Here is an 11897-nt window from a genome sequence, read left to right on the forward strand (position 1 = left end):
GATATTTGGAGTGGTGAAGCCATCCTGAGATGATGCATGAAAGGCAAAAAGAACTGCAAAGATGCCGTGCCTTGAGTAATGTCAGAAGCCACCTACCTTCTGACTTTTTATTGTATGAGAAAAATAATCTTCTGCTATGTGCAACTTAATGCATTGCTAGCCAAAACATATATGAATTACAAAATATATTTAACTACAATGGCACTAAAATATAGTCACAAAAGGGGAAGAGTTATTGTAAAGCTAAGTGTTAATTCAATGTCTGCTTCCCAGTTAGCCTCAGAACATCCAGCTGGTCTAATTTCAGTTCCTCTATTGGGTACTGATTCATCAACCCACTAAGACAGTGGGTTCTAAAGTGTAGTCTCCAGTCTGGAACAAATGCAAGAGAGAGAGAGAGATGTGTTGGTGTTTTGAATGATACACTCAGCCAGTACTGGGAGAAAAGACAGGCACTGAATGTTCTGACTGACTCACTGCTCCACACTCACCATGGACAGAGTGCTGGGCAATTGCTAAATCTCTTGGCTAAGGGGGTCCAAGATTAGTCCTTCTGGAATGAGGTGAGAAGGCTTTTCAACAGCCCCAACAGCCCAAGGAAAAAGCAAGAGCTAGACCCAAAGTGATCTACAAATTCAATGTAATCCTTATCAAAATTCCGACATTCTTTTTTTTAAAAATGGAAAAATTTTATATGAAATGTCCAGAGGCTTGGAATAGCCAAAACAATCTTGAAAAAAAGAATAAAGTTGGAGTGCTCACACTTTCCAATTTCAAAACTTACTACAAAGTGAAAGTAATCAAAACAGTGTAGAACTGATATAAGGATAGACATAAAGAACAGTGGAATAGAACTGAGAGTCCAGAAATAAAGTCATACATATAGGGCCAATTGACTTTTGACAAGGATTCCAAGACCATTCAATGGGGAAAGAACTGTCTCTTCAACAAACAGTGCTGGGAAAGCTGTATTTCCACAGGCAAAAGAATGAGACTCGACCCTTACCTTACACCATACACAAAAATTAACTCAAATGGATCATTGACCTAAATGTAAGTGCTAGAAACCATAAAAATCTTAAAAGATTTAGGGGTAAATCTTCATGGCCTTGGATTTGGCAATGGAATCCTAGATGTAGCACCAAAGCACAAACCACAAAAGAAAACAGCTAAAATGGGTTTAATTGAGATGAAAAAGAAATTATCCATTAAAGGACAAAAAGACAACCTACAGAATCAAACAAAATATTTGCAAATGATATCTGATATGGGTTTAATATACACACTATATAAAGAACTCCTACAACTCAACAACAAACAACACAGTTAAAAAATGGGCAAAGGGTGCTCGCTTCGGCAGCACATATACTAAAATTGGAACAATACAGAGAAGATTAGCATGGCCCCTGTGCAAGGATGACATGCAAATTCGTGAAGCGTTCCATATTTTTAAGCTACAGCCGAATGGGCTATATGGATCCAAGAGAGAGAGACATGAGAATGGGTGGTGGAGGAGCGATGAACATGGGAGATCCCTATGGTTCAGGAGGCCAGAAATTTCCACCTCTAGGTGGTGGTGGTGGTGGCATAGGTTATGAAGCTAATCCTGGAGTTCCACCAGCAACCATGAGTGGTTCCATGATGGGAAGTGACATACGTACTGAGCACTTTGGGCAGGGAGGTGCAGGACCTGTGGGTGGACAGGGTCCTAGAGGAATGGGGCCTGGAACTCCAGCAGGATAGGGTAGAGGGAGAGAAGAGTATGAAGGCCCAAACAAAAAACCCCGATTTTAGATGTGATACCTAGGCTTTCATTCCAGTTTGTTTTTTGTCTTTTCTTGTTTGGATACCAATCTTTTAAATTCTTGCATTTTAGTAAGAAAGCTACCTTTTTATGGATGTTAGCAGTTTATTGACCTAATATTTGTAAATGGTCTGTTTGGGCAGGTAAAAATATGTAATGCAGTGTTTGAAACGGGAATTTATTTTTCCTTTCTTTTTCTTTTTTTAACTGTATAATGTCCCTCAAGTTATGGCAGTGTACCTTGTGCCACTGAATTTCCAAAGTGTACCAATTTTTTTTTTACTGTGCTTCAAATAAATAGAAAAAATAGTTACAATATTGATCTTCAACTTTGCCATTCATGCTTCTATGCACATTAGGCTAGGTATTCTATTTTGAAAGCATGAGAGTGTCAGGCCTTCCAATGGCATATGCCATTTCTGGGAAATGTATTTGTAGGCTAAATACTTCTTTCTATAAATAACTACCCCCTTATTTTAAAACGAAGAAATGTATATTGAAGTAGTTTCATGATTTGATTTGTTTGGCATTATAGGAAGCAAGCCGGTGTTAAGTATTTTAAATGGTTATGAAAGCAAAGCTGAACTGTAAATCTTCATTCAGGAATGTGTATTAAGGTCATGGAATGGGTGTAAGACTGTTAGCAGGAGAGAGTGGGTATGACTAAATGGATCTTTTATGGCCCTCTGATCTATCCTTTCCCTGAAAGTTTCTGAAGAAAAGTGGGAAGATTTTGTTGAATTCCTCTATTCTTGTTTTTAAAAGAACAAGTCCCAAGCCCTACAAATGGCTTGTATTGAACTTCACATTTGAATTAAAGATTGTTAAACATGAAAAAAAAAATGGGCAAAGGGCTTGAATAGACATTACTCCAAAGAAGGTATACAAATGGCCAATAAACACATGAAAAAGATGCTTGACATCATTAGTCATTAGGGAAATGCAAATTAAAACCCAATGAGATACCACTTCACACCTAATAGGATGACTATAATGATTTTTAAGAAAGGAAATTAACAAGTGGTGGCAAGGATGTAGAGAAATTGGAAGCCTCATACGCTGCTGTCAGGAGTGTATAAGGGTATGGCCACTGTGGAAAACAGTTTAGTAGTTCCTGAAAAGATGAACAATTACCATATGACCCAGTAATTCTGCTCTTATACCCAACAGAATTGAAAACAGACATTCAAACAGATACTTCTGTACCCATATTCATTGCATCATTATTCACAATAGTCAAAAGGTGGAAACAACCCAAGAGTCCCATCAACAGAAAAAAGAATAAGCAGCGTGTGGTCTATCCACACAATGGAATATTAGTCAACCATAAAAAAGGAATGAAGTTCTGATAGCTGCTACAACATGCTTGAACCTCAAAAACTTGTTTAGTGAAATAAGTCAGACACACAAGGACAAATAGTCTGTGACTTTATCTACATGAGGCACCTAGAATAGGCAACCTGAGAGAGACAGAAACTGAATTAGAGAGTACTGAGAGCTGGAGAGAGGAGAAAATGGAGAGCTATGCTTAGTGGGAATAAAATTTCTGTTTGGGGTGATGAAAAAGTTTTGGAACTAGATAGTAATGATGGTTGCACAACACTGTGACTGTGCTTAATGCCATTTTAAAGTGGTTAAAATGGCAAACCTTAGGTTATATGTATTTTACCACCAAAAAAAAAATTTAATAGAAAAAGAGCTGGAGCCCAGAACCCTGGTGAAGAGAATCACAACCATCAGCTCTTGTCTCAATGAGAAACCAAAGATTTCTGATCAAAAGCACCAAAACACAAGCTCAGCAGCCAAGAATTCAGTGTTTTAAGACTGCTGCCTTAGAAAGTTGAGTTTTTTTCTCCCTTTTAATTAATGATCACAAGGAGTTATATGTGAAATATATTTCCCATGGGTTTTTTTCTGATCAGAGATCTTCAGACCAAAGTGTGAGAAACACGTGGAGCAGCATCCTTTGGCCTGAGCACGGTCTTGCTTCCTTCCACACTAGCCTACTGTAATTTGGGTGGCTGAGTGATCCAAGTGTCTGCTAACTAAACAGGCCCTATCCAGGATCAATGATTTCTATCCTTCCCCTATGTGAAGGGTAGCCTTCCTTTCAGTCAGGCTTTCTGATGTGGAGAACAAATGCTCCCGTGGTTATTCAACCCAGCCCACTGAGACGCAAGTGTGAATTATTTGAACTCTCCTATTGATTTCCCATCTCTTCTTTAACCTCAATTTCTACATGTGTTTTGTAATGTTGGTAATATATTAATATAGGAGTACACATATATAATTGACAAAAATAAATACAAATACATATATATGGGGAGAGGGAGAGTCCATGCCTAAGATTTTTCTTTACTGATAGAGGTATTTGATAAACAAGATAGAACAACACTGCTTTGGGACCTTCAGGGAGAGACAGGATTTGTGGCTCGCCCTTTCTGAATGGGGGCTTGCTATGGCCCACTTCTCTGCTGCTTCTTGCCTCCTAAGTGAAGTTCTCAGATCCCTTTCCATGTTGGCTCCTGGGCGTGGCCTCTTCTTTATCCACAAATGATTAATGGCACAAAACCAGTTTGTGAGAGACCTACTGGGGGTTCCAGGGCAATGGAAGGGGATTAAAACCCATAATATAAGCAATTTAAAATTAAGTATTTGACATTACTGTTCTGAAAAATTTTTTGTGTTTATTCCTACCTCTGGGAACTTGTTCAACTCATCTCTCTTCAAGCTCTGGCCTTCTACCAAGTTGCTGGGTCCCTCCTCTCCCCATTTTCTAGAACCTCCTCCTCTCAGGCTTCCAACAATTTCCTGCTACTTGAAAACACATAATGACAGGTTCTCAGTGAAAATATGGTGGTGTGGGACAGCAGGTGAAAACACCCACATACGTAGCAAGGAAGAAACTATAGCAAATACAACGAATCCTGAAAACAATCTCAAGACTGCAGAACAGACATCTACACATGGTGAAGAAGAGAGGACCACATGGAGAAGGGTAGAGGATCAGAGCCATGATCAATTGGGACCCAAGCCCTTTCCCTACCCCAGCCCAGAAGCAGGAAGGAGAGGAATGGAGCAGGAAGGGGATGAATGCTCAGGAATCCTGTACACCTGGCCCTAGAGATCTGCTCCAGGAGCACGAGTCCACATTGCATTGGGCTTTGGTGGTTAACAGGGCTTGACACCAAGGAGAGTTGGAGGACTCTGGAGGGCTAAGAATCCTGTCACGTATGGAGGACAGGCACACTTTTTTCAGTTCTGCTGAGACCCAACACAAAGGTGAAAGTTTGAAAGATTTACCAGCAGTGGAAATTGTACCGAGGGGCGGGGGGTCAGAGGGAACTCTCTTCGAAGGAGAAAGGGCAAGTGGACAACACTTCCCTAGTCCTCCCTCAGCCCACTGGTCAGGTGCTCATGGCAGCCAACTCCAAATGCTCCATCTCCCTCACTGTTGGCTTAGCCCCATGGCAGCACTCCCCTGTGCACCTGTCCACCTGGTCTGCTCAGCAGGTGACACTGTTGCTCACAATGAATCCCAGAAGAAGCATCTCATGTCACACAAAGGGCCTGCAGAGGTGGAGCTGTGGGCATCAGCCACTGCCAGCAGACAGGCAGAAAGGCAGCCCTACCCACAGCTCACCAATAGCAAGCGTGACTCCACAGCAAAGGATAATGAGACACTGGTGAGCAGAGAGTCTTGAGCTTCTGGAAACCACAGGACATCTTTTTCATAAAGTCATTACCTACCAGACCAAGAGGCATAGTTGATCTAACTAATATAAAGGAAGAAACACTGAAATGCAGACAAAATGAGGAGGCAGAAGACTATATTCCAAACAAAAGAACAAGATAAAATACCAGAAAAGGGGCTAATGAAATGGAGATTAGCAATCTTCTTGGTAGAGATTTCAAAGTAACAGTCATAAACATGCTCACTAAACTGGGGGAAAGAGTCAAGGATCTCAGCAAAAACTTCAACAAAGAGACAGAATATATGAAAAAGAGCCACTCAGAGCTGAAGACTACCATAATGGAAATGAAAAATACAATAGAGAGAATGAATAGTAGACTGCTGGAAGTAGAGGAAAGAATCAGTGTGATTAAAGATAAAGAACAGGAAAGTAATAAAGCTGAGGAACAGAGAGAAAAAAGAATTTCTGAAAATTAGAAGATGCTAAGAGAGAACTGTGTGTCAACTCCACACAAAATAATCCTCACATAAAAGTGGTCCCAGAAGGAGAAGAGAGAGACAAAGTAGTAGAAAGTCTCTCTGAGGAAATAATAGCTGAAAAAATCCCCAAGCTGGGGCAGAAAATAGACCCAGGCCCTAGAAGCACAGAATCCCTAACAAAAGGAACCCCAGGAAGACAACACCAAGACATACAGTAATTAAAGTGGCAATGATTAAAGATAAAGAGAGAATATTAAAAGCAACGAGAGAGAGTCAGACAGTTACCTATAAGAGAAACCTCATAAACCTGTCAGCAGATTTCTCAGCAGAGACTTTAAAGGCCAGAAAGGAGTAGCATGACATATTTATTGTATTGAAGAGGAAGAATGTACAACCAAGGGTCCTCTACCCAGCAAGGTTATCATTCAGAATTGAAGGGGATTTTAAAAGTTTCCCAGATAAAAGAAGGCTAAAAGAATTCATTGCCACTAAACTGGCCTTAGAGGATATGTTAAAGGTACTTCTGTAGATGGAATTGTTCTTAAATCTAAATATTTTTCATCAGTGAAATAAACCTACAGTAAATGGAGTAAAACAATTACTAAGAAAGTATGAAGTTAAGAAAACAAAAATAGTAAAAGCAACTATACACAAAATTAGTCAAGAGATACACAAAAGATGTACATTATGACATACACAAAGTGTGGAGGATAAAGAAGAATAAAAAAATAGTATTTTTAGATGTGTTCAAAATCAAATGACCATCAACTTAACACAGACTGCTATACATTTAGGAAACTGTATATGAGCCTTATGTTAACCACAAACCTAAAGCCTATAATAGATACACAAAAATTTTTCTGAAAAGGAATCCAAGCATAATACTAAAGAAAACAATCAAATCACAAGAGAAGAGTATGAGAGGAAGAAAGGAATTGAGAGGACTACAGAAACAACCAGAAAACAATTAACAAAATGGCAATAAGTATATACCTATCAATAATTATCTTAAATGTAAATGGCTAAATGCATAAATGAAAAGACTAAGGTGGCAGAATGGATAAAGAAACAAGACCTATCCATATGTTGCCTACAAGAGACTCACTTCAGACCTAAATAACTGCAGAGACTGAAAGTGAATGGATGAAAAAAGATATTGCATGCAAATTAAAGGGAGAAAAAAGCAGTTGTAGTAATTTCATGTAAAATAGACTTCAAAACAAAGAAAGTAACAAGAGACAAGGAAGGACATTACATAATGATAAAGGGATCAGTTCAACAAAAATATATAACAATCATAAATATCTATGCACCCAACATAGGAGCACCTAAATATGTAAAACAAACATTAACAGACCTATAGGGAGAAATAGACAACAACCCAATTATATTAGGGAATTTTAACACCCCATTTACATCAATGGACAGATCATCCAGACAGAAAATAAATAAGAAAACAGAAGTGTTGAATGACACATTACACCAGATGGACTTAACAGATATATACAGAACCTTCAACCCAAAAGCAAAAGGAAAATACCTTTTTCTCAAGTGCACATGGAACATTCTCCAGAATAGATCACATATTAGGACACAAAAAAAGCCTCAATAAATTCAAAAAAGATTGAATTGTACCAAGCATCTTTACAGAACACAATTATATGAAACTAGAAATCAATTACATGAGGAAAGCCAAAAAATTAAAACCCACAAACACATGGAAGCTAAACATGCTTCTAAAAATTCGATGGATCAATGAACAAATCAAAGATGAAATCAAACAATACATAGAAACAAATTAAAACAGAAACATAGCAGTTCAAAATATTTGGGATGAAGTGAAAGCATTTCTAAGAGGAAAGTGCATAGCAATACAGGTCTACCTGAACAAAAAAGAGCAATCCCAAATAAACAGTCTAAACTCACAATTAAAGAAACTAGAAAAAGAAGAATAAATTAAACCCAAAGTTAGTAGAAGAAGGGACATAATAAAGATCAGAACAGAAATAAATAAAATAGAGAATAAAAAATAAATAGAAAAAAATTAATGAAATCAAGAGCTGGTTCTTTGAGAAGATAAACAAAATAGACAAACTGCTAGCCAGACTTATCAAGAGAAAAAGGGAGGACACAAATAAAATCAGAAAAAAAGGAGAAATTACAACAGATGCTACAGAAATACAAAGAATTATAAGAGAATTCTATAAAATATTATATGCCAATAAATTGAACAAATTCTTAGATATGTACAATCTTCTAAGACTGACCCAGGAAGAAACAGAAAATCTGAACAAATTGATTACCAGTAAGAAAATTCAACTGGTAATCAAAAAACTCCTAACAAACAAAAGTCCAGGACCAAATGGCTTCACAGCTGAATTCTACCACATATTTAAAGAAGAGCTAAAACCCATTCCTCTTGAAGTATTCCAACAAATAGAATGGGAGGGAATACTTCCAAACTCATTCTATGAGGCCAGCAGCACTCTAATACCAAACCAAAGACAATACATAAAAAGAAAATTATAGACCAATATCCCTATGAAACATAGATGCAAAAATACTCAACAAAATATTAGCAAACTGAATTCAAAAATACATCAAAAGTATTATCCATCAGGACCAAGTGGGATTTATTCCACGGATGCAAGAATGGTTAACATCAGTACATCAATCAGTATGATATACCACATTAACAAAAGGAAGATAAAAACCATTTCATCACCTCAATAGATGCTGAAAAAGCATTTGACAAAAATTCAAAATCCATTCATGATAAAAACTCTCAACAAAATGGATGTAGAGGGTATATACTTCAACATAATAAACAAACCCACCGTTAACATCATACAATGGCAAAAAGCTGAAAGCTTTTCCTCTAAGACCAGACCAGGAACAAGACAAGGATATCCTCTTTCACCACTTTTATTCAACAGAGTACTGGAGATTCTAGCCACAGCAATCAGACAAGACAAAGAGATAAAAGGCATCCAAACTGGTAAGGAAGAAGTTAAAGTGTCACTATTTGCAGATGACATAAATAAACTCAAAATGGATTAAAGACCTAAACATAAGACATGAAACCCTAAATACTCAACCAAAAAACTATTATAACTATAACTATATTTAGCAAAGTTGAAGGATACAAAATCAATATACAGAATCTGTTGAATTCCTGTATACTAACAATGAACTAGCAGAAAGAGAAATCAGGAAAACAATTCCATTTGCAATTGCATCAAAAAGAATAAAATACCTAGGAATAAACCTAACCAAGAAGGTGAAAGACCTATACTCTGAAAAATATAAGGCCCTCATGGGAGAAATTAAAGAAGACACCAATAAATGGCAATCTATCCCATGCTCATGGATAGGAAGAATTAATATTGTCAAAATGGCCATCCTGCCCAAAGCAACTGACAAATTCAATGCAGTCCTTATCAAAATACCAATGGCATTTTTCAATGAAGTAGAGCAAATAATCCTAAAATTCAAATGGAAGCAACAAAAGCCCCCAAAGAGCCAAAGCAACTTCATAAAAGTATAACAAATCTAAGGGTATCATGCTCCCTGACTTCAAGGTATACTACAAAGCCACAGTAATTAAAACAGTATGGTATTGGCACAAGAACAGACCCATAGATCAATGGAACAGAATAGAGAGCCCAGAAATAAAAGCACACAAACATGGTCAATTCATATATAACAGAGGAGCCATGAAAATACAATAGGGAAAAGACAGTCTCTTCAATAACTGGTGTTGGGAAAACTAGACAACTACATGCAAGAGAATGGATTGGATTAGTATCTAATACCATATACAAAAAATAAACTCAAAATGGATTAAAGACCTAAACATAAGACATGAAACCATAGACTCTTGGAAGAAAACATAAGCAAAATTCTCTTGAATATAAGCATGAGCAATTTTTTTTCTGGACATGTCTCCCTGAGCAAAGGAAACAAAAACAAAAATAAACAAGTGGGACTACATCAAACTAAAATGTACAGTACAGCAAAGGACACCATCAACCAAAAGTGCACCCTATGTATGGGAGAATATATTTCCAAATTGTATATTCAATAAGGGGTTAATATCCAAAATATATAAAGAATTCAAATGACTCAACAACAACAAAAAACAAATAACCTGATTAAAAGTGGGCAGAGGACCTGAATAGAAATTTTTCTAAAGACATACAGATAGCCAACAGACACATGAAAAGATCCTCCACATCAGTAATTATTAGGAAAATGAAAATCAAAACCACAATGAGATGTCACCTCACACCAGTCAGCATGGCTACTATCTGAAACACAAGAAATAACAAGTGTTGGCTGGGATGTGGAGAAAAGGGAACCCTCCTACACTATTGGTGGGAATGTAAATTGGAACAGCCACTGTGGAAAACAGTATGGAGATTCCTCAAAAAACAAAGTAAAAATACCATACAACCCAGTAATTCCACTTCTAGGAATTTACTCAAAGAAAACAAAATCTCTGATTGCAAAAGATATATGCACCCCTATGTTTATTGCCACATTATTTACAATAGCCAAGATACAGAAGCAACCAAAGTGTCTACCAAGAGAAGAGTGGATAAAGAAGTGTTCCATATACACAATCAAATATTATTCAGCCATAAAAAAGAAATTCTGCCATATGTGACAACATGAGTGGACTTAGAGGGTATTATGTTAAGTGAAATAAGACAGGTAGAGAAAGACAAATATCATATAATTTTACTTATATGTGGAATCTAAAAACAAAACAAAACAAGATGAACAAAATAGCAGTAGCCTCATAGACACTGAAAAGTGACTTGTGGTTTCTATGGGGGAGGAGTTGGGGTGAGTGGGTGAAGTAGGTGAAGGGGATAAAGAGGCACAAAATCTTAATCACGATAGAAATTAGTCACAGGGATGAAAGCAGAGCATAGAGAATATGGTAGAGTTCTGTAACAGCTTTCTATGTTGACAGTAACTACACTAGTTGGGGTGAGATTTTTAATAATGTAGGTAACTGTTGAATCACTATGTTGTATACTTGAAACCAATACAATATTATAAATCAATTTACTTCAATAAAAATATATAAAAATTTAAATTATATAAATGTTATTAAAAATAAATTTAATTTTTAAAAAAGCCATAAGGACCCAGCACTGTGTCTACTCACATCTCTTCTTCTGGACTCTCCTCAGAGGCTCTTCCTGTGATGACCAATATCTGCCCACTAAGGTGTTTCCATAAACCAAAAGGCAATTCTTCCCTCAGGTAGATTTTGCAGTGATTCCCAAAGTTTGGGCCAAGAGCCTCCAGCATCTGACTCACATAAGTACTTGTTTAAAACAGATTACCAGGCTCCAGGCCAGCACTACTGAATCCAATTGCTGGTGGGGGATAGCCTGGGAATCTACTCCCATTGGTGATTCTGGTACACACTGAGGTCTGAGAACCACTGGCCTCCTTTAGATAATTATTTTTCTTTCTGTTACAGCTGATTCTCTACTAAATGCATTTGGGCAAATTTATCTTGTGCCTTGCTACCCGTCCCATACCTGTTTTCAGACCACTCTTCCAAACCACCCCTTTGACAAGTGTTTAAAGGTGACCTTCCAGGTACATAATCCCCACTGGTACAGGTTAGTGAACTGATGATGATCCCTCTATAAAGATTAGAAAAAGGCATCCCTTATTCTGGGGAAACAGCCCCATTCAAGGCTAAACACTTGCCAAGTAGATGTGAGCTAGGGTTCACTCCACATCTCTTGTCTAGGAACTCTTTTCAATAAATAGCTTACATACCCCTGCCTTCAATATAAAACAACTCAAAATAACAATCGTTTTGCCCCCCTCTCTCAGATATGTGCTACCCAAAGGAAAGTGGGTAGGAGCTACTGCCTAAACTTCCTGGAA

At 37.4% G+C, this 11897-nt stretch overlaps 1 non-coding gene across 1 annotated transcript; it reads left to right on the plus strand.

The window, feature by feature from the left end:
* The first annotated feature begins 1344 nt into the window (after positions 1 to 1344).
* LOC118971768 (U6 spliceosomal RNA) lies at positions 1345 to 1451 on the plus strand. Its single transcript, XR_005060423.1, has one exon. It is a non-coding gene; the product is annotated as a U6 spliceosomal RNA (small nuclear RNA).
* The last annotated feature ends 10446 nt before the right edge of the window (positions 1452 to 11897 follow it).

Source organism: Manis javanica, chromosome 3 (assembly GCF_040802235.1).
Source record: "Manis javanica isolate MJ-LG chromosome 3, MJ_LKY, whole genome shotgun sequence".
In the NCBI taxonomy this organism is placed as follows: domain Eukaryota; kingdom Metazoa; phylum Chordata; class Mammalia; order Pholidota; family Manidae; genus Manis; species Manis javanica.